This window comes from Onthophagus taurus, chromosome 7 (assembly GCF_036711975.1).
Source record: "Onthophagus taurus isolate NC chromosome 7, IU_Otau_3.0, whole genome shotgun sequence".
NCBI lineage: Eukaryota > Metazoa > Arthropoda > Insecta > Coleoptera > Scarabaeidae > Onthophagus > Onthophagus taurus.
This window is the reverse complement of record NC_091972.1, coordinates 8,385,179-8,410,216: the sequence shown is the minus strand read 5'-3', so window position 1 is coordinate 8,410,216 and position 25,038 is coordinate 8,385,179. Positions and strand designations below refer to the sequence as shown.

The following is a 25,038-nucleotide window of genomic DNA, read 5'->3' as shown; positions in this document are numbered from 1 at the left end:
TATACCCTGAAGTCTCCCTCGCTAACCCTAGTACCCATCTCCAATACCTTGTCTGCACATTCTCCAGCATTCCTTGTTCTCTCCAACCTTTCTTTTTTCCACATCTTTCCCAAATGTTCTCTCGCCCCATAACTAAAGAACCTACTAGAAGTACCGATGTTATCTAAGTTAAATGACATCTATAAACTCCCATGCAGCAATAGCGGTGGTTCGTCTATAGGAATACATAAAATGTATTGTCTGACTAATATTATCAGAAAATTGAATAGACTAAAATTGCAATAGTGACTTGGTACGATACACGGTTGCTCCACTGGCTGTGCTTTTATTTAGCTGTTCTCTAAATAAAGATTAGATACGTTTGACATTAAGGGATAATAAAATTGACTTCATTAGGAATAGTCTCACTTATATTTACATTAATGCGAATTTATGGGCATAACATCGATACCGTATCTGGAAAATATTAACGAAAATCATTTAGTTATTCGCGTTTCTCGTGGTATGGACTATATAATATTGATTTATTTCAATTTAAGTGCAAGTTTGATGCATTTTGCATTGTATGCTGTTTGACATGTCTGAGGATGATTACCAAAATCTCTTCTACTATTACTAGAACTGACACTAGACCGAGAACTAAAAACATTCGGATTTAGCCGCACGTGTCTCAAGACGGCTAAAACAGAATGATTCTAGTTCTAGGTCTGGTGTTAGTTCTAGTGATAGTGCTGATGTAATATTAGAACTAACACTAGACCGAGAACTAGAAACATTCGGGTTTAGCCACACGTCTCTCAAGACGGCTAAACCCGAATGATTCTAGTTCTAGGTCTTGTGTTACTTCTAGTGATAGTGCTAGTGTAAAACTAGAACTAACATTAGACTGAGAACTAGAAACATTCGGATTTAGCCGCTATTTTCTCAAGACGGCTAAACCCGAATGATTCTAGTTCTAGGTCTTGTGTTAGTTCTAGTGATAGTGTTAGTGTAAAACTAGAACTAACATTAGATCTAGAACTAGAAAGTATCTAAGCATCTAAAGTAACTAGCTCAAAAAAAATGCAACTGACATTAGACCTACAACAAGAAACATACTATGCCCTGGTTTCTATGGAAATATATTTTTGTGTATTGCATTTTAAGTGAAATTTTGCACTTGCAAATCGTCGCCGGGCGTGCAATACCTCTAATGTGAATAATTACAAATTTTACAGGAGAACGAAAAAACTATATAATTGAAGGAGATTCGGAAAAATATCATAAAAAATTGTATTGACGCTGATTTATATACATTTTGAATGTAACAGATCACACAAAAACAATCGGAACACCTTTTTTCTCCAAAAATTCGCTTATGCAAGTCACATTGGGGGTATTGCTACATTTTAAAATATCACATTGTTGGTATTTACCACTTTACGGTTTCATGGTACCTATTTTAGGATTTAGAAATAATATATTTGTGCAAAACAAATGAAAGCCTTGTCTACTCAAAAATTTATTTATTATTATATTATTTATTTATGCATAGAAATGTATCAAAACGCTTCAAAAGAAAATCAACTTAATTATTCAACTGAAAGAAAAACTTTAGTTTTTAGTTTTCTTCTTTTTATGTTCGTGCGGCAATGCATCGTAAAATGGATGATGATCTTTTTCTAGAACTCCCTTTAAGTCTTGCAAGTGGTTGTATTTGTCGTCAGATATTGGCAGTTGTCTTTTATAAAGCGGCATAGTGTAAGAAGCAGTTTCTTGAGGACATCTTCGATGAGGTAATTCTTGCCAATTTTTAGAGTAGTCCAAGGTGTATAAAACTTTACCATCAGGTAAATATTTTATTTGACGAACATCGACTACAACGGGATCTCCCACACGCTTTCCTGGCCTAATGGACGGAAAATTAGAAGGCATTTCATATTTTTTAAAGAAAGTGTGATCTAGAACTTTTATCTCGTATGGAAGATTTGGTCGAGCCAGCCGCATTCTTGCCACGTAGTCAGTCGGCGAGTTGATAGGAGGATGGAAGTAATGTTCTAATGCTGAATGGACAGAATCAGCTTCCATCATGGTATGTCCCTATTCTAAGAAAAGCTGGCGAATTGTTACTTTTTTTTCAACGGCAAAGTCATTAAGAGCACTTGCCAAGACCTTATTGCGGTTTTGATAGTTGCATCCGTCCGAAATCAGAACAAATGATCTAATTTTGTTCTGGTCCTCCAGCTTGGACAGCAACTAATCAATTACACAGGACGTGAATTCATTCGATGAAACTCCGCCATTGGCTTCGTGCCATACATATAGCGCAACCCTTTTGTCGTTTAACGAATAAATGGTAAAATTGTGTAGTTGTAGCTTCAGCTTATAGTAGCTTACTGAAGCTAGGAGTTTTGGGCATGTCAAAACACTCTGAAGGTCCATGGTGACAACAAAGTTTTCATCACTTGCACTAGCCTTCAGAGCTGCTTTTTCTTCTCTACCAGCTTTTTCTTTTCCACGGTGAAGATTATATTCGACTTCAGAAACATTTCCACATTTATAACCAACACAAGTATCACATTGATCTTTGCGAGGTTTGTGGATAGAAATTTTTTCATCCCTCAAAATACATTTAAATGATTTAAGGTGCGTTACTTCTTTTTCATTTTCTGTACACCAAGTCTTGTATATTTTATACATATTTTGCTTTGAAACAAAAGCATTGTCAACATAATGTCTAGATGAAGATGCTCTACAATAGTGTGACGGTACTTTTGGTATCAAACTAAGCCACTCAACAACAGTGCGGCTTAATTTCTGTTGCTGTATACCTTGACGAGTTTCTTTTTTGTTATTATTCATCGGAACTTCAGAGTGACTTATAGTATCATCTGTAGATGACTCAGAGACCGACCTGCTTTCTTTTAGCCATCTCTTCAAGCAGTCTTCACCCAAACTTAAAGTATGTAAAAACATCTTGTGACAAACTTTGAGTCTTTCCCCATTTCGCTTCGTAAGAAAATAGTCATGACCTTCATTTTTCTTGAAATCACCATCCTTATTTTTTATGTCTTTTCTTCGTCTGCGAATTGGTCTGGTGACAACGAGATTTCGGATAAATAGTTTTTTTTCATTCCAAGTATCTAGCTTCCATAGTCTTCGAAAAATATCTTGTCTGTCCTCATCGGTAAGTGAAGCGCACAAAAAAGATTTTTTTGTTATTTTTTCTATTTCTATTGTGTTGTGATTGCATCTTGCCTTTAGATGTCTAGCTTCCCTTGGAGTACATGTTATATGTTTTTCTTTATTTCTTCTGTAACCTTCATAACCTTTACCTCGAACTCTTTTTAATTTTGCTTCTAGCTTGTCTCCTCGCTTCAAATGTGTCCTTTTCTTTAAAATGATTTCGCCTTCCTCATCACTATTTTCTGGTTCAAAATCAGAATCGTTTTCTGCATTTTTTATTTGTTTATATTTTTTACCCATCTCTGTACCTCCTCTAGAATCAGAATAAGGATCTTCCGATTGTTTTTGTTCTTCTTTGCCCTCTACTGCACCCTCTTTGACGTTCTCGAACTTTTCACGGACTTCATCCTCTGTTTCTTCGTTGTTTTCTATGATACAAGGATCTTCGACAGATCCAAAATCAGTGTCTCTTCCTGTGTTCTCCATCTCCTCTGGAACGTGAATGAGCACAAAATGTGGACTTCTTCGTAATTCTTCGAGTTCTTCAAGTCCGATGCTTGGATTTTCACCCAGACCAAAAGTTGGATGCCTATCTGCAGTTTCTACCTCATTCGATTTTTCCAGGACCGTGTCATTCGTGTGCAGGTATCTATCATTATTACCTGGCTCCTCTACGTAAATAATGTCATTACACGTTTCTAGTTGAATTCTCTTCTTTTTTTCTTCTATCAGATTGGTGTATTCCAATGGTTGTGGTTGTGGAACTGCATCTTCACTTTTCTGCGACATATCATCATTCACTCTATCAAGCGTCCCATCGCAGCTAACTACATAATTTCCAGTAACTATTTTTGGCGGATCTGGTCGAGATAAACAGTTCCTTTTGGCACTGTTATTCATCTGCACCAGGTTCATTATTTTTCGTGTCCTTGAAGACATTTTTCCTGGAAATAAAATACTACATTCAAGCATAAAATTTGGCTAAAAATATTTATACACAGGATACTCTGCATGAAAAACCACACCTTATTCTACCAGCGAGAATTCTTGAGAGTAAAAGTATTTACCCCTTTTTGTTTACTTCTGCTAATGGGTCTATATTTTCACAAATCGTCTTATAACACAAAAATAAACTATTTATTATAAAAAATGATACATACCTTTATAACGGCTTCTTCGATTCTAAATTCACTTCTAGCACTAATTTAGCTTTCGAATTTTAAGGAAATTGGCAAACAAACGTTGTAAATAAACTGTTGAACCGCCGTAGAATTGAATTTAAAGGTTAGGAAATACAACCGATGTACATTCAGTCTTGCGAAAATATAAATCCAATGTACTAAAGAACGCATATCGGAGGTATTGAACGCCTGGTAAATAACACCAATGTTGCTTAATTGCACATTGGGTATATTTCTGTCATAGTATTTGGGCATGCGTCACATTGGCGATTGAAAAAGTTGTTTTGAATACCATGTTAGTGGACTGCGGAACATTAGAGATATCGCCAGAAGATGCGGCAATCTCCAATGCGTCTTTTAGTGTCAAAATCTAGATTTAGGAAGGTATGTCACATTGGAGGTATTGCACGCCCGGCGACGAAATATTGCACTGTAGGTTTAAAGTTATTAGATTATTCCAAAAAATAATTTTTCAAAAGTCTTTGAAACTCTGACGACGACGGTTTGTTATCTCCGTGCATTTTCTTTAATGTCGTAACTTGATTTTAATAGAAAAGTTTTGCACACTCAACAAACTGAGCTACGTCAGTTTTTCGCTCGGAAAGCGAAAGATCGTTGCTATACCACGTATCTTCTTCTTAATTTTACACAGTTCCGCTCTTTCCTATTTGTCTATACAGGTTTACCTTAATTGTTAACTGCACTGTTCCTCCCATGGGTATTATTGTTACTTTAATCGCTTTTCTTATTGGTTGTTATTAATTTTAGTATCCGTGTATTTGGACAACCTTTTTTTGGGATCATTTAACTTTCTAAGTTTCTAAACTAAAATCGTTTACTTTTAAACTTTTTAATAAGTACCCATCATTCATTTGGAATTAAATTGAATTAGAAGCATTTGAACGGTGTGGTGGTAGGAGGGAAGTTGGGCTGGTGCATTTGCAATGCAAATTTTCCATGATACTGTCGCCGAAGTGGCAACTGTAAGCGCAAAAACCCTACCATTTCAACGGAACCTCTGCTCATGTTGACCTGCGAGGGTTGAAGCGCCGGAATTAGGTAGATACAAAAAACGTTAATCGCAAAATTATCAAGGGAGATGCGGATCGTGTATTTCCATTTCTCGATTTTCAAATGTGTTTTTATAACACGCGATCAACTCCCAACGCGTCAAACTCCGATTAGACTCTTTACTCGATGGTATTAGTAAATTTACATTATTATAAGTAATAAACGAAGATGATTAAGAATTTAAAAAAATATTGCTCATCAATTTAATGTATTGGTAACTCGGACATCAATCACCGGTTCATTAAGAAAAAGGTCATAATGGAAATTCCAAGGGGTGACGATCGATTTAGCTCGGAATTTTAATTTCGCTCCGGTTTTCCAACCTCTATCTACGAAGAAAAGTACTCGTAGTCGGAGATGAAAAATTAATCTGAAAATTTTTTTTTGAAATTTTTTAAGGTCGAAGTGAATCATCATAAAATTGCTTTAAGATTAAAAATTTAACATTTAGATAAAAAAGTCTGTTTATATAAATTTTAAAATAATAATCCAAAGATTACAAATTTAAAAGGAGGTCGACCCATAATTTCATTCCTGTACGGGTCACGTAAAAGATTACAAATTAAAAACCTGTTTAAACACCTTTATCGCGACCCTCTCTCAAGCAATTTACGTCTTAGCCACGATGATTTATGTTTTAAAATGCACGGCGGGATGAGAGAAGTTTGCCCTTGCCAGATTTATGTAAAGTAAAGATTACCGCGCCGATACTTCAACGACCCAACCTTAGGTTAAATAATGGGGGATTGCTGGCATGAGGGCGATACCGACGAAGAGAGAGGAAAAACATAATGGGAAAACTGTTTTTACTTCAATTTCAAACACCTTTTCTCCTTCCTTTTCTCGCAAACGGCAAACCTACTACTGTCAGGTGTACAGATATTAACGGGGGGTGTTGGAAATGGTCGGTAACAAGAGAGCAACATCGATAACCCGGAAACAAAAGGAAGGTAATTAACTTGTGATAGTAGATTTAATTTGTAATGTAGAGAGGGGTGATAAGTTTACTGTTTAATAAAATAACTAGATACAGAGTTAATTGGTTGAATGTAATAATCGTTTGTGTTATAAATGTTAATTAATAAACTGTCGACTGTTAATTAGTATTTGTAATAGAACGGTTATTTGTGTATTTCAGCAACAAAGAACATGACATATTTTTAGATAATCGCATTAACATCATCAATAGATGTTTACCTGGAAATTTATTACAGATTAACAATAGAAAAATAGATAATATAATTGTATATAATAATTACAGTGTACAGAATAAAACAATTCGTGCCTAAATTCGTAATGAGAATTGCACAAATTTGAGATATACCTATTTTTAGATACGGAGATTCTAGATTTGACATTCGGAATGTTGTCAGATTTGCGGTGTTTTTGATATTGTGAGTCACATTGGGGTTTTAAATGCAACACCTTGTATATTATTTCATTATTGCAATTTACCCTTTCGTACGAGTTCAACCATATGTAATATTAGAAATTTGATGCGTCCAGAACGATTCCCAGAACAAACTAGTTTTTTGACATTATTAACTAAAACTGTTGGTAGTTTGACGTATTTTGAAAACCTCTGGAAAGTATAATAACTCTAGCGAAAAGGGTGGATTTCTAACAGCCATTCTAGCTAGTTTATTAGCGCGTTTGTTGTCCAAACAGGTGGAATGTCCTTTGGTCAATTAGAGAGTGACACAGACTGTCTGCAAACAGTATATGTAGATTAGAAATGTTTTCAAAGTTGACTTTAGCAATAAAGTTACCTAAATATTCCGATAGGCGAAGTCGAAAGTCATATGAAGTGAACCCTTCTTGAACTATTTTTGAGTTGCTCTTTACTTTTACTGCTCTGGGACATACATACATAGATGAGACATACATGATGTCTTACAGTTCAGGAAGGGTGTGATGTTCACCATCTTCTCTCAGAGTGCCAATTTTTTGTTAGTATCTCAGAATCCTTTTCTGGCGAAAGAGCTCTTTGATGGAGATAACTTCCTCTAGGTCTCACTTTTTCTGCCGAACAGCTTATTAAAACAAAATTTCTTTTCAATTTAAAATTTTTGACTCTATTCAAGGCTGTTTTTATCTTTTTCGAAAGATATCTTATTATTGATTATGAGACTAAAGTAACGTGGATAATAATTAAAATGATCTAAACGGGATATTTTAATTTAATTTTTTTAGTAATAAAACAAAGTGTTACTATTGTTATAATATAAGTTACGAGAATATAACGAAAATTATTATTGATATCAATTTCGTTGAAATTAAGAATTTCCCGGCTCCTCCACCAAAACTAAAATCATAAAATTTTCTCCAATTTCTCTTTGATGTTTAACGTCGGTGCAGTTCAATGAAAATTCTCAATCGCCCACCGTCATAACGACCGTTAGTAGGGGGCGTTGGTGTTGAACACGTGTTCTTAATCACCCCACTATACCTCACAGCAGGAGACGTTTTCCTAAATTTTACCAAATTGACTCTCTCAGGAAAATATTAACCTGGTCGTTCTCTTAAACCTAACGGTCTTTTTAACGTTGTTTTTTTTTTCTTCCTGTTTCATTCCTTCTCTTTTCTTTCCGTTGTATCCATAAACTGCCCCTTGTTTTTAGGCTTTTCTTAAACGGTAACATCCCGTTTTAGTGGTCGCCGTTAAACTAATTGTAATTTATAAGCACGACGTCGTGTATAAAGAGGACGCAAAATGTTTTTACTTCCAGAAAGTGTTTTCTTTTTCTTTTTTTCTTTGTTCTTTTTATTTTATTATGGGCAATTTACTATTTTTTTTTGTCATTTTCTTTGTGGTTATCTCTAATTTTCTTTTTTGAAGGGGATATTTCCGAACTGTACTTATAAATAATAAGAATACTCATTTTTCTTTTATTATTCATAGTCAACTCGGGTCCTCCGATATTACATAAAGACGGAATGTTAACATGTACGATATGTTTCATGTGGGTGTATTGAGTAAAGGTTCTACGAAATCGTGTAGCTTTAATTTCAATGGTATTTCTCTGAATCGTTTTACCTCCCCACCTCGCTTTTCCCAAACCACCATACCTCAAAGTGATTGATGAAATTTTAATTGGAAAAGACAGGAATAGCTATCGTATGTTGTTGGGTTTCGTTGTGGGGTTTCCTTGTTTTAACAAAAGCTTATTGCTTCTATTCAAAAAAATCGTAATTATTATTTTATTATTTTCTTTAATTATTTAATTATTTTTTATTGAATGAATAAACTATCATTAGTGTTTTTTTATATCTCATAGCAAAGTGAGTTTTAATTTTGATTTAATATCGAAATTATTTTTAACCCACCCTAGATTAATTTATATCACAATCTGGCACTTAATTAAAATTAATTGTTTCCTCGAAAATTTAATTAGGAAAGGTCTCCATCTGTCGTTATTTCCATTAGCGTCGAGGAAAATGATGTTCTTGCTATTTCAGTAAAGATGTACGTATTAAAAAAGTTTTTTAGTGTTTATTATGAAACTTTCGCACGGAGGTAAGTGGTTTACCTTGATAAATTTATACTTACTCTTTTACTCTTTATGTGTCTATATATCTTGCATTGTATTTATGTATGTAGTTTCATGTGGGGGTCAATTCCTATTCACAGCACTTAGGCTCCAGGGGGCCCTTTGTACATCCCCACAATTTACAGTTCATTTAGGGGTCAGGAAACCAGCCCAAGGTTTTAATGAACGTTAATATAGAACAGAAGGGTATGTCTCGTCTTCCATTCCACACTCTCTACAAAGGGGTGTGTTCGCCAGCTTCATGTAGAACATAGGCTTACATAACCTGTAGTGTCCAGTCAGGAAGTGGGCGAGGAACCTCAAGTCACTTTTTGATTTTCCCAGGAACTGAGTTGACCTCTTCCGGTCAAGGTAGAACAGACGGGTAGAGTGATCGTGCCTTTTATTATTCCTTTCCCCCACTTTATCGTCACGTTGTTATAAACATTATCCTCCTCAAGTGATTACCGACAGGACTTCACTGACGATGATGTAGTTCGATGCCTACTAAGCGTTTCTGCCAATTTTTTTGGAGTCGATGATCACATTAGCTGCTATATTTATAGCAGTTATTTGAGCCTCCAGCCTTCTTTGATTCACTAGTGTGGATGGTCAGCGTTTTACCTGTGCTAAAGTTGCTCTGGAGTATTGTCTCAATGCCAAAGTGTGACCTATTTAAGAAAGTAGGTATGATGTAGTCTGTGCGAGCTTCAAAGAGGGGTTGTTTACGAACAACCTCACTCTAGAGTTCGCTCCGGACCATTTCCATTTTTACAACCTGCTTATTATCCATTTTGCAAGTATGAATGTAGCGCCGAAACTTTTACTCCAATTCTAGCTTTTCCGACAGAGTAGTAATGGCCGATGAGCGCTTATTGGTATGAGGTGCATTGGAACCGCGTATTCACGTTGCTAACAAAGAATGAGCCGAAAAGCCAAAATAAGCCAAAACACAAGGGTGGCATTATGAGATGTTACTCCTTGTAACGTTTTCAACTATGACTCATTATCCGGAAAAACTAAAAGTTTTCAAACTAGACATTACTTATGACATCCAAATTGTTATTAGCATAGTTTGATTTGATTTGAAAATTGTCAAGTTTTTTTGCTTAATTACCAAAATCGATCAAACAAAATATGTTGTAGTTAAATTAATAATGGTGACTTGTTCAAGCAATTTACCGTCTGCGGACAATTTATCAACCTTAATGCGGCAATACAGCCGTTATTGGCACTCGGTATTATTATGCAAATGCCTTGCGCCCGGGATGTTTAGCATATCGTGCATAATGTAGATGTATTAGATCGGAGATACTAGGTGGTGGGAGAAGGGGGGAAGCTACGTCGCCGGTTAAATGCCTAAACAGTACGAAGTCGGCGGACCGTCAGGGGTTCGAACCGGTCCCAACATGATATCCGCCGGTTTTGGGGAGCAAGCGCCAGCTTGCGAAAGCCGCCACCGCATTTGATTTATGCCCCAATAAAAGGTGCTAGCAGAGGAACGCCATCGTCGGGCGACATACGGACTTCCCCCGTTTCCGCAAACTAATATTAAACGTCATTTTTGACCTCGAGCAACAAAATTATCTTAGCTCGAGAAGATAAACTAAAAGTTTTAAAGCGGAGATTAGAGAAATCGTTGAACATACACAATTAGAACGTAAACGTACTGATAATCATGATGTTACGTCTGGTTAATGTCTAGTTCTCGTAGCTGACGTTTCTTGTCTCCATCAGTATAAAGTAACGATTATTCGAAATTCAAACTCGGGTAGTTCGGCTTAAATACCCTCATAATTCCAATTTAAACCCTGGATTACACTCGACTAATACTCTTCAAATCTCGCTGTTATCGATTTTATAGCCTTGCTCTATTACGTTATATTACTACGGGTCGTTAAGACCTATTCACATACCACAAACTGAAGCTATTCAAGGGGGCGTCCATAATGTTACACATTATCCTTTTGAAAATTTCCAACATCACTGCTGATTATATTGAACCCACAATAAATTCATTTTGAAGTAACTAATCAAGTATTGATTGATTCGATTACAAATTGTTAATTCCGTTTAATGTTTTAAAAAGATTTATCTTTTAAAGTAGATAAAAAAAGAAACATTTAGAAAGCTTACGGAATAAAAAAGTTGAAACAACCCTGTATATCCTTTAAGTCCTATCATCCCAATTCGTGCTCAAGGATGATCGCATAAAGTTGAAGGGTCGGGCCAAGTGTGATGTCGGTAAAAGGGCTCGGAGGGAGAAAAAAAATATTGTACAGACGAACCGAGCCCGGCGTCACCTCTCACGCCCTATAAATCCCGAATAACCAAAAAGAAAAAAAAACGATACATAAGTCCAAATTGCAAAGGGATCTCGAGGAATCATCTTGTTTTGTTTCGGATTTGCCTGATACGGATATATTGCGGTCATTATGATACCACCCAAAACAAAAAAAAGGAAACAAAAAAGAGAATCCGATGTAAAAAATCACAATTCCTACCAATCCCTTTCTAATATTTCGCTCGCTTACTCGCTGTCACGAAAAGAAACAAAGTGGCGAGAAATTTCAGCCCGGTCCTTTCCGGAAAAATGTAGATTAATGCCGTATTTTACAGAAAACGCAGGGCGCGCAGCATACGGGGGCGGATAACGAGGTCCTTTCCTCGCTAGGTGTGGGGATTTGTGTGTGTTTGTATGTGTCGTTTAGGATGTCTTATTTTTCCTTTACGCTCTCTCGAGGGTAAGTTTATGTCTCAATTTTTCAAAACAACCAACCACGGATTTTTAAAAATAGCATAACTTTTGTTTATGGAAAAAATATGTTACACTTAGTTATTTAATGAAATGGACAGAAATTGATTTTCTAGGGTAATTCGATACTTTCCATAATTTCTTTGCACAAATTCTTGAAGCAACGTCTCGCTTCCGTCACGCTATGATGGTGCGTTTCATATGGCGTATTGTATGGTTTGTGATAAGTGTGATAACGTTCGTAAGTGTAGGAATGTTCAAGTTCTCAAGGATTAGTTTATTTGGTATATACCAAGGCAACTATTGGAGTTGTTGTATATGACTTTTACCGGCAGGTTGCATATAGGCTTTAGGATAGAGTTATACAAAATCAGTTTATTTTCAGTGGTGAGGTATGATTATTTTCTGTTTTAATAAGTAGAGAAATATCTTCAATGTAAACAAACGGACACACCTCTTTTTAATGTAGAGATGATCAGCGCACATTTTGTGGAATTACCTTTAATTCGCTAACTCTTTGCTCATTTTGCTCGTTTTTGGAGGCGCAAAGAAGTAATCTGTCAAGACGGTGCTGGCACGAATAAGGTTGGACCCAGAACACTATCCTCTGGAACTCCTGCTTGCATTGGCTGAAGAGTTGGGGACTCCTGCATACAAATATGTTGTATAAGTATGTTTATATCCTTTCTTACAAAATTTATATACTTATTAAAATTTATAAAATACTTCCACATTTACAAAGTATAGCGCGGATTTCAGCAGGAGACATATCATAGAGGGAGAAAGTGTCGAGATTTCGACAAGGTTTTGACAAGGCAATAAACACGATTCCGAGGGCTTGAATCTCGAGTCCCAACGTATACGGAGAATGTAGCCAGCATACAAGCATATGTCACTGCTTCCATTAACATTAATAATACTCCACATTGTTTTGGGTTTATTACTGGATGCGTTTATGACTATATACTAGATGCCTCAATTTTTGACAACTTGATAGCATTTAAGTAATGAACCTTATAATTGGATTGAATAATGTAATTCTGTTATGGCGATTTCGGGTAAATAATGCTGTTTAAGAAAACACTCCTCAAATAAAATAGTGCTACATCATTCAACTCAACCCCAATTGTTGTTATCAAATTGTATCACGTTCAATAGGTTGACTTCTTTTTATCTTTGATGTTTTAGTTCTGCAAATTTGCAGATTACCGTAACAGTGCTTTTTGTTGAAGTATTCAATCATCAACAACATTAAATTCTCGTTTATCTTCTAGGACTAACCGATAAATATGTTTCGAACAGTTCGAACTTTAGTTCTTTAAGCGTTAAATCCTTAATAAACTCTCGATTCATGTTTGTGTACAGTAAATACAATTCCGGTTCGAGTTGAGTTAGGTTTTTATTCGTCTAAACCGCATCGATCTCCTCACTCTGTACATTACTCCTTAATGCATTGCAAAGTCAATTACCTTATTATTCGTAAATATAGATATTGCATGTTTTACAGGTCATACTCTAAATTGACGATTATCGCAGCGTTGTCAACTCTCATATTACGCAGAGGTCCATTTTCTTAAGGCCCATTTCTTTATTTTCTCCTAGTTTTAGTATTATGTTATTTACGCACCAACCCAAATGCAGAAACTTCTCTTTGTGGAAGCCTGGGATTCCGTGGAATCCAGGTTAAAAAATCTGGGTGCTACTATATACTACTAAATGGTCTTGTTTTTAAGGAATTAAATATAATTTACTGAATATACCATTCTGAATTTCTGAATATACGTGGATCCTATTCTGTTACCCTACCTTTATGCTTATTTATACGACTATTTGCTGCAAATATCTATACGGACACGATTAGAATATATGCGACAAGGACTTATCTTGATGAGACATTTACATATCATTTCATTAAACGTTTCTTATAATTAATACATTTCTCGGTAATGCTACACACATATCCGCTACGTGTATTTGGTTGCCTAACCTTTCAAAATCGGTTTTAAACGACGGATGAGTCATTTGCTTTATTCGTGGTATGGACTATAAATTCTGACACTTCGTTGCAATTTGGAATCGGTTAGAATATCTCTTTGTCGTTTTGTTAATATTTACAGAATTGCCGGTGTCCATTCGAGTGTTTTTCTTAAGGTGTCAAGACCACCAGAGAGTTAGCTCACCGGGAAAATGATAGGCCATTCTCTATCTCTTATTATCACATCATAATACCGATATTTTCTCTTTGTCATTTTGATAGAAATCCTTAGTAGATGGCGTACATGTCGTTAGTAATATTACAGAAAGCTGTTGACTTTGTTTAAGCGGTTTTGACATTTTATGTATGTCATATGTCACATGTCACACAGTCCTTTTGCGTTTATTGTCTTATTTGTGCTTATTATCTATTTTTGCGTTGTATTTGTTACGAATAATTTTCGAGAATAATTATTGTAAAAATGTTTTGCATTGTGTGTGGATGTAGCGAAGATGAAGTTGGAAAATTATTTTGTTTTCCCAAGAATAAGGACAGGTTAGTATTTTAATTATATTAATTTTTAATTTCAATAGTATTCAAATTTTTGATAACACCGTGTCACTTAGGGTAAGAAGCAGTTGGTGTTTGATAACCAACATTTATTTGTTATAATGCTTTTTTGTTATATGTACTTTATCAATTGAAAACCACAGACAAAAACGGCCAACCCAACCCAACCTGTGAGGGTCATCCCGGAGAAGACGAGGACAGGGGTTTTTAGTGTAATTATATTGTAATTTAAATATAAAATTTTAAATCGCCAATGGATTTCTCTTTATTTTGCATTGAAATTATAAAATTATAACTTTTTGATTTGAGGTGCTTTTTATTGGTCTATTAAGCTGTAATTATTTTGGCTTACGCAAGCTAAATATAGCTTAATAGATCCACAAAAAGCACATTAGATCAAAAATATTTCTCTATTCAAATATTAAATTAAATAAAAGATTTGAATTTGGCGCCAATTGCATTTTTGCTTCTCACTGCCATCTACATAAGTGTTACATGATGAGTGAGAGAGACCGGTATATATTGGATCTCGCTTTCACAATGGAGGGTCAAGACATCAAATTTCTTTATACTGTCAGTTGTATATATGAATTTGATGTAGAATACACATTGAAAAATACACTTTGTTGTAAATAAATAAATATAAGATGCTTGAATTTTTTGAGAAGAGGCACAATAACAATTAAATGACAAAATTAGTTTTCGTTGAGAGTTAGTTCTTCTCGAAACACCACACACGTAAATCCACTAAGGTTGCTGCAAAGTTACTGTGGGGCAATCAATTGCGGTCCATTCTCCCCGAAGGTAACGTATCGCCTAATAACGTAACCTAACGGCCTTCTCAATTGAGCTTAATCGAAATTGTAAATTCCGCGAGGTCGACGCCAACACAGTAGTCTACCAACAAAGTCAAACCATAGAATTTCAATTGAAACCCATACTTGTTTTACTTAACGCCACTACAACGATGTTGATTAAATTTCCCGATATCAACTCACGTTACTTGATTACACGTAGGTACTTCGACACGCTACGAAGGGTGCCAAGGGAGGTCTCCCCTTCGTCGTTGTTGGCACCATTGATAATCAACGGCGACACCTAAAACAAGGATTCACGATTCGAAGACCCCTAAGGTGATTCTAAGATAATGTCGAAGTTGTGCTTGTTGGAAACGTGACTTAGGGTTATAAGTCAGAATAAGGGAGGATGGTGTGAAGGGAAGGACATCGCAACAAGGGGCGGTATCTCCAGCTGGGATTCCACCTACGGGGGATTTCCAGATGGAACCCCTGACTGAGTGAACCTCAACGATGGAACTTGTTCTGACTGGTATAGAAGGGCGACGACGGCGACGACAACAATCTCTCTCGGGAAGTGAAGACGTCGTCTGTATCCAGAGAACGCGCGCACCCCCCTAGGTTACGAATTATTTATGGTGACAGGTGGCCGTGGTCTGGGAGATGCACTGACTACCAGAGCGAGACAAATTCGTGATTTGATGTTATTTGAAGCAACAGGTGCTCTAAATAGCTCTCCACCAGATTTTTTTATAGAAAATTCTATATCTTTTTATATTTAGGAAAAAACATATTTTATTGTATATCGTAACCGGTGTGTTCCACAACAATCAAGGTTATTTATCTGGTTTAAAAAAACCTTGGTGGCGAAAGTAGTATGATGGAGGTAAAATTAACAACCAAAACTTAAGTAAAATTATATCTAAAAATATTTTCACGTCGGATGCAGTAAATCGAGTCGCGGAACTCGACAAACACAAAGCGTTTTAAACTCAACTGCAGAAATGGTGGCGGCGACGGTTCAAACGCAACCCAAGGGCCACTTACAACGTAGGGTGGAAAATGAAATAGACGTTTCTGAAATCCAACAAACTCGCCGAATGACTTTTTTTTGCACGAACCGTATGAGATGATCAACTCCTTTTCTCGACGAGAGGGTGCTTTTTTTTAAGAAAAAAATTTACGAAGGAAAATCTCCGTCATAAAGTGTGAGCAAAAAGTTATTCGTTCTAGGCGAGAAAAATAATAAATAATGACGCATTAACTTGCCAGATCGGTTTTCCTTCTGTCTTACGGCCGCACAAGGCATTAATCTTCGTGACAAGGGAGGGTGAAAGGGGGTGGTTGAAGGAGGCGACCACTACTCGTGGGGTTGGGAGCTCCGTCAGCACTCGGGGATCACGGGATAAATTATTTACAAAGCGTTCGTTTCGACAGGATTTCTCAGAAAAAAAAACGCAGCGTGCTTAGTTTTTCACCCCTGCCCCTAATTATTCCCTTCTGTCGCCATTTTTCTCGTCGCATGTTGAAAAGAACGACAAAAAAATTCCACCCCTTGATGGAACCTTTTACCGAATCAAGGCACGTAGCAAATACATCAAATATCGTCGTTGTCGTCAATTCAGGGTAAATATGAAAAAAAATGTATTTGTTCCACCCCTAGAAAAAAAATTGAGAAAAAATGTGAATGAAATGTGAAATTTTTTTTATTGAAAAAAATAAAAAAAGGAAAATGTAATATTATAAAAGAAAAAGGTTAATATTATATTAGCACACTACACGCTCTTTAGTTTTACTTCATCGACCAAAGAATATTTAATAATCTTTTCCACCCAAGGCTTTTAACCTATTTTTTCTCCACAACGCGTTCAAATCAATGACCAAGTCCATTAGCCCTCGAGCGCATTGAATGACGCTATTTACTTTTTATAACGACTCGATAAAAGGGGGTTCATACCTGGGATATGGGGGCTGGTTAAGTAGTTACGCGAAACCAACACAACCCCTCCTTCCCTCGTCTACTAAACGTAAATACTTCATGAGAGTCTCTGCGATTATTAACCCCTTTGATTTATGGGTTATACGTTGTCCGACCTCGTTCGCTTCGATGCTCTAGAAATTCCCGCATTTTGTCCCGTTCGGTACTTAGTTTGGCTCTTGAGTTAAGAACTAACCCTCTGCTTTTCATTCAACACCATGACGGTGACGGATGACACTACGCGAATAGTTCAAACAACTTGCAAGAGGGGTTGATTTAATTGAATAAGGTTTCATGAAAACCAATTTTACAAATCAAGACAAGTTCATTTATTTAAACATATAATGGGGTTCGAAGTTCAAGGACACTTTCTTGAGACTTTCAAGATTTGCTTCTAGTTAAAAAAATCTTGTAATTAAATGATTTTTTTAATTTTTTATTATTGGTTAAAATTAATTGAGATTACGAATTTGGATGATGTGGAAAAGGTAAAAAAAAAGCAAATAGGTTTTACCCAATTGATGTGCGAAACGTAGTACGACGATTTATGCGAACGGTGCGCGATATAAATCATGCGGAACTGTGCGCGGGGACGTTAATTATAAATCAATTTCGGCCGTAATGGAATAATAACGATAATAATTTGCGAACGGGCCTTCCATTATTAGAGTTGGCGAGCGGTCATAGGTGAACCAAAGTCGCCATTTCCACAACCGCAACGTACCTAACGTGCTCGAATGGCACGAATTCAGTGTCAGTACGCTTTTGATATCAACAGATACGCATGAGTTGCCTTTAATCCAGTGGAATGTTCGTTCTAATTTCTCATTTCTCGACTGTTACAAACCCGTAAAGTTTTTTTTTGAAATATTAATGATATTTAGCGAATTAAACCAACGTTCTTAGCTATATGATAACATAAATCACCTTCTAAAATTATTAGAAATTATTGAAGAAATCGGTTGAATGGTCCAGGAGATATTAAAATGTAAACATATGAAAACGCATTGGCCTCCCCCTCCCTTATTATGACAGATATGAGAAATATCGCAAAACAAAAGCGATGCGGTATTATCCAAGCTATTAAATGATGTTGTCAAAATTATAGCTCATCGTCTAAGTTTCTGAGATAGCGGCAATTTTATGTTTCTCAATGGCAGTTACGCCCCCTAGCGGTCGAATTACGAACTTCAAAATAATTTCCAGCTATTTCTCTTGGTTACTTTGCTTATAAAGATTTTTTTCCCAAACCGTAGGCCGATTTAGGCCTTACCGTTGTCGAGGTACAGCCGCTCTGTACGCTTAACGGGACACCTGTATATCTCGCGGATAACTATCTTATTGACACCGCTGAGTACCCAATAAGTTATTCTGCCGATAACTTCACTGACAAAAATATTCTTACGTTGTAATACAGTACAAACTAACTTATCGGCCAGATCAGTCGGAAAGTTTATCGATATATTGTACAACCGTATGAAAAAAAAAATTTATTTTTGCATAAACACTACAATTAATTATTTTCAACACTACATAGCCGTCTCGGTGTAATATCCAACAGCACTCTCATTTGTGATTCAAAGTTGGAATCGAACATTAGTTTTCATATATCAAGCCCAACACACACGCTTTTTTAGTTGCTTCAGATAGATGAGGAAACTTCTTGCAAAATCTTGGGTAAGGCTTTCACAAATTGTTTTGTTAGTCCCAATTTTTTATGCAACGCTGGCAGTAAGATGCTTTTCATTTAGTTCGATGTTCATCTCTTCAGGCGTTAAAGATTTTTTAGCAAGGCAATTTTATCTGGACCAAAACTGGACCTTTGGGGGATTAAAATAAACTTGTCACTGTTCTTCATACCAAGCTTTCGGTCAATTTCCTATTATCAATTTTCAGAAAGTGGTGATAGCAAGGTTGCAAAAAATCTTTCAAGAGTTTATGTTATCACTTGACGGTCACATCGACAGATTGTAATACACATGATTGGTGTTGGTAATTTCTTCAAATTCCATAATTCATCCAGATGTTTCCCTTTTCTTTGCATTGCGACTAGCAGCCGTGAATTTGTGCCTTCTTGATTAAATTATTTTCAATACGTAAGCGTTTAACTTCTGCTATTAAAGTTAGGTTATCTTTGTCATTAGCTTTGGTGTTATAATAAATTAGCACGGCCTTTGAAAAAGGCAATATGTTCTTTTTACTGAACTTTTTTCTCAAATCTGTTGGCAGCTTATGTGGACGATTTAAATGAGATTCCTAAATGAGAATGTTGTTTAAAGGTGTAGCAAAGTAAAAGGTGACCATTTTGGCGTTTCCGTTGTTTTGGTTTGGCCGCATCGACATATTCTTGTCAACAATTCTATTGTCATTGCAATATCTTATTTCATAAGTGACAACACAATCTCTTAATGATGCTTTATTCTCTTTATTTCTGCCATCTTTGTTCTACAGGTACCAAACTTAAAGACTGCATAAATACAAGTTTTGTTTATTTTTCAATGATGAGCTGCTGAAATTACGCCAAATTTGCTGTTTTGTCAGAGTCACGCCTAACTCATGGTAATTTTTGGGTTACTTCTTTAATTCGACCATGCACAGATTTCTTTTTGGTTTTCTTTTCGTTCACCACAACAAGATCATCACTTTACGATCAAGACTATCATTCATCAATACTCACCCACAACTTGAAAGTAGGAATAGAGGTAAACTTAGCTTGTTTTCCCGAATACAAGAATTATTATACAAATAATATCTCTTCATAATAAACTTAGCCTATTTTTCTTATACACCCTTCATATAATTTATTTGCATATTATTTGTTTTATTTACAAAATGGTAAGTAATGCATCAAAGAAAAATACTGGCGCATCCGTTATTTAACAAATTCGATTTAATTCTACGAATACACAACTTTTTTTTGGTGTGTTATTTTTTTAAACTTTTTTGTGTTATTGTTGATAAATTCACATAACAAATGTAAAAAAAAAATAGTTCTCGACAAACAAGAGTCAACAAATAAAACGTGTTTTTATTGCAAAACTGTTTTTGTCGCCGCTCTAAAATCAATTTGGCGACGCGGAACAGTTAAATTGGAAAAAAAGTAATCGGCTTTATTGGCGATGATATTCTACCTAAAAATGTATTGGCACTCGATTGAGTCCGTGATATGTATCATCGGTGAAGCACGTCAACACCATGCTTGCCATGTCATAATTGCTTATTGAATATGTTCGATTGTCCATGTATCTCATAGTCGATTAAGATAATTTTAGGATTAGTAAGAGTTAAAAAATCGGATACATTTTTTGTGCGTTAACTTTAAATCAATGGATTTAAAGTGTTTTTTCCCCACACATGCAGAGGGAAAGAGAAAAATACCGGTTAATCCGTTTTTCAGCGTGGGGTGTGCTGTTAAAAGAGAAATTTTTCCAGAATCCGGCCCGATTCTCTCACAACCGAAATCGAAACGCAACCCAACCGAAAATACATTATGACCCCTTTTAATTTGGCGGCAGTAAATCCCCCATCTCCCATTTCTTCCCTTTCCAGTTTTCCCGGTTAATTCTTTTAGCTCTCGCCGACGGAGCTGTGCTTTCGAGAGGCGCCCTCCGGATTTTATTGGCCCATTAGAGGCGCGTTCGGTTTAACCGAATGGTCGCCTTATTAGTCGCTACAAATCGCCAACCGAAAATGTACGGGCTTAAGTTTTATATTTTCAATGCTTCCCTTGAGGTTATTTGGGAAGATTATCCTTAAGTGGGTGAAAAAAGGTGCAAGCAAAATAGTTATCATCATTAAAGAAAATTATAATCTCTTTAAACGAAAAATTTTTAATCTAATAAAGTATATTATATACTTTTAATTTCAAAATATCAATTTTTAAATGGAACTCTGCTATAAAATCTTCCTTCAAACAACTATAATGGATCAAAAAATGATTATGTAACCTTAAATAAATGCATGGCATAAAACTTAAATTATGTTTCAAATATTACGGTGCAATACACAAGCTATTACATAACCTTGATAAAATGATTATATTATAATAAAATAATTAAAGACGGTAAATTTAATTTTCAATTTTTCAATGTAACCAAGTGAGACCAACCGTAACGTAGGATTTTAATTAATCCTTTTTCGACCTTCCTACCGCTTTTCGTGGGAGGGTTGAATCCAACCTTCTCTTAGCTACGCGCCCTCGTTACATCGAATGATTAATGTTTCCCGTCCGAGAATTTTTGAACTCGTTCGCGCTAGTAATTAATTAGTAAACGTGATATTTCTTAATCTCGCCGGATTCCCCATCGAACTGCCTTTATCATTTGATTAGTTCGGTGTCTAAATAATGAACTCTAATCTCGTTATCAAAACGTCTCATTATAAAGAAAGTAAAAAAAAGAGATGTCTCATTTTTTACATTGAGGGTTCATTTCGAGGTTGTTAATGAGACCACGAATGACGGTTACTTGATACAACATGCCGCTTTCGCTTCAGTCCACTCTTCTCTTTTCGAGTCCCTTCCCTCTTTGCGATGCGCTGCCCTCTGGGCGCAAAATGAGAACCTATTCAAGCAAATGTAAGCCGAAACCGCCGTTAAGAGCGATGGTCCTCTTGCACAACTGAGTGTGCTAGCTCTGTGCGGTAACTAAACAGGGAGTTTGCGCAAATATTTGTGTTCGGACCGGCAACTAGTTTTCCGTATACTCGAGATCAAATTTTCATATACGATGTTATATTATTACAAAAAGGTGATTTAGTTTCAAGATATTTTGCATATAGTGGTGGCGCATTAATTTATATTCATGTATGCCTATGAGCTGATATGAAAATTTATTCTTTATTACACCTTTAACAGTTGTTCATATTTTTATCTTAGAATTTTTATCTAGAACGAAATAATTATTTTCTACACTTTAAAAATTATTTTAAAGGGAATCTATACAAAGAGTGGAACAAAAGTTTGGAAACACTTAATTTTTTTGTCACTTAATCACTTGATATTAGTTCATTATAGGAGTGTTAAATGACTAAAATTTTACACTTATCCGTTAAAAATGACAGTTTCAACATCAAATTAGATCAAATCATCAAAATTTGAAGGGTGCAAAACTAGTCGGTTCTAAGGACAGTGGAATCTAAAAGGATTGGAAAATCCTTTGTTATTCTGCATCATCCAAAAAATGACGTCATTAACGGACCTCTACGTTACACCAAGTTCCGCTTAGTTAGCTATTGTTGTCTTTGCCGTGTGTTGTAGAAGATTAGTCGCAGATTTATTTATATTATATTTATTTTTAAACGAAATTTATTTTGGAGTGATTGTGGATCATAAAAAATAAAATCTTAGTACATGCAGACGTTATGTAATAAAATGTAAAAAAGCTAAAGTGGAAGAAGATGTTAATTGAAGAAATAAACTGGTCTTTCCATTTGGCGAAGTGGAAGCATTTTACACCTCGCTAAAAAACAAAACTGCCCAGGGCTAAAAATGAAATATCGGCGAGGTTCTATATTTCGACTAACAGCCACATATGCTTCTTCCGAAGATATATTTTTGTACTATTATTTAGTTAATTTAGAACTGCTATAGCTAAAACTATGTATTGGTTTCTGTATTACTGACAGAATTATTAGGGCAATTTGGACAAAGGAGTTGGAAAGGTTGGATATATTTGGCGAAAAGTACGTCTAAGAAATTCACAGTAGCAGAAATGAGTCAGAACTGTTCTGCACATTTTAATATATTAATAAATAAATATACAGGGTGATTCATAAGTAATGGGCCAAATTGTAAATGTACGTTCAGGAGGCCAAAATAATAATATTTTCATTAACAATAATGGGTCTTAGTCTGCTCCTTACTGAGATACAGGATGTTAAAGCGAAAAAAATAAAATAGATTTTTGTTAATAAATCAGCTACTTTTCTACATAATAACTCATAGTTGACTTATAGTTTTTGTAAGGGTAAACAATAATGTGTGAGAGGATTTGAGTTAACTCGTAGATGTCGCCACATGCGCCATATGAATTATTTTACAACATACTTGTTTAATTTGGATAGCCCCATCATTTCTGTAGAAAAAAGCTATACTTCTTTGATCTTGAAAATATTAACGATTTTCGAGATATTTGAATTTTACTAATTCACTACACTACATTTCACGGTGGTCGACGTAGCATTAATCTGTTAAGACACAAGCATGGCATGGAATGTTGACATTTACCTAACCGTAATTGATAATTGATAACAATATTAAACTGAAACCATAAAAAAATTACGTAATAAAACAATTTATTGTACGCCAGTTAATAAAACGAAATACAACATTAGAACAGACTTGAACTAAGACCACTTACGACAACTGTTATCAAAACCTACATGTTAATGTTGTGCGAAGTTAAATTAAATTTAAGCTTAAGGGAATGTTTCATTCAGATGTTCGCGCACAGCACGTGAAAAATGTGGAGGAGCACCGTCTTGCATGAACCACATATTTCTTCTTAGTTGTAATGGAAGATCTCCCAAGAGGTCGACTAAGTCATTATTTAAAAAAATTAAATATGACTCCATTTAAATTAGGAGGTAATTCAACTGGGCCCAGTAATGTATTGCCTATTACACCGCACCACACATTTATTTTAAACTCGTGCTGGAAATGTCTATCTTTTTTTAAACGAGGGTTTTCGGTTTCCCAGGCATGACTATTTCGCCAATTAAAAACTCCGCGTCTGGTAAAGGTTGCTTCATCCGTGAAAAGAATGTTATTTAGGAATGTTGGATTATTATTCAATTTTCCTTTTAGCCACTGACAAAATTGAACTCTGATTCGATAATCTGTTGGAAGTAAATTTTGCACAGGTATAAAATGATAGGGATATAAATTTTCCTTGTGTAAAATTCTAGTCACGGATGGTTGGCTTATTCCAGTTGTTGCAGACAATCGACGAGTGCTTATTTCAGAATTTTGCGCAATTCTTACCAAAATTTCATCTTCTTGCTGCGGAGTGATAATCTTAGGACGTCCTGTATGATATTTTGGACGAAATGAACCTGTTTCACCCAATCGATTATAAATATTTTGAAATATCTTCCGGTTTGGCTGCCTTCTGTAAGGGTACATTTCACGATATTTTCTGGATGCTGCTTGCCCAGAAAAACGTTCTTGTGCGTAAACGCATAACATGTCTCTCATTTCTTCGTTTGAAAAGTGATTATGTCTCGGCATTTTGATTTATGTTAGGACAAGAATGAATCAGTTTACTTAACAATAAAATGTTTTAAACTATTCATTAAACGTAAAAGCTCATTGACGTTTCATAATTCATATGGCGCATGTGGCGACATCTACGAGTTAACTCAAATCCTCTCACACATTATTGTTTACCCTTACAAAAACTATAAGTCAACTATGAGTCATTATGTAGAAAAGTAGCTGATTTATTAACAAAAATCTATTTTATTTTTTTCGCTTTAACATCCTGTATCTCAGTAAGGAGCAGACTAAGACCCATTATTGTTAATGAAAATATTATTATTTTGGCCTCCTGAACGTACATTTACAATTTGGCCCATTACTTATGAATCACCCTGTATAAATTGACACTTGAATTAGCGACAATTACTTAGTAACCGTATTATTAATTTAAAATTTTCACTGTGTCGACTCGTATGGGTCGACATCTTGTTTCGGTTTAACGCCAAATCGATTTTTCGATAACTTTCGAATTTTGCCATAACAATATCTCAATTATTAATGCATCTATATTAAACTTCTAAGTACTAACCGATAGCTTATGGAATACACTATATAATGGAGTTAGGTAATTAAGCGTGTGTGACCATATGGGAATACACCAATAGTAATAAAATTAAACCTGGAAGTCTTGCAGACTTAAGATAACGAATTATCGATGAACCACAATTAGTTTCCAGAGAATCATGGATGAATGTAATAGACGCAATTTGCCATCGATTCAACAGCAAATTAACAACGGAGCACATTTTGAACACTTA

The 25,038-nt window shown here is 35.5% G+C and overlaps 1 protein-coding gene and 1 long non-coding RNA gene across 3 annotated transcripts in view; both read left to right on the top strand.

The window, feature by feature from the left end:
- LOC111422796 (uncharacterized) overlaps positions 1–25,038 on the top strand; it is a 116,440-nt gene that overhangs the window by 13,130 nt on the left and 78,272 nt on the right. The gene's annotated exons all lie outside the window — the stretch shown is intronic.
- LOC139430633 (uncharacterized) lies at positions 14,072–14,501 on the top strand. The gene is made up of 2 exons (XR_011641024.1): positions 14,072–14,232; positions 14,391–14,501. It is a non-coding gene; the product is annotated as an uncharacterized lncRNA (long non-coding RNA).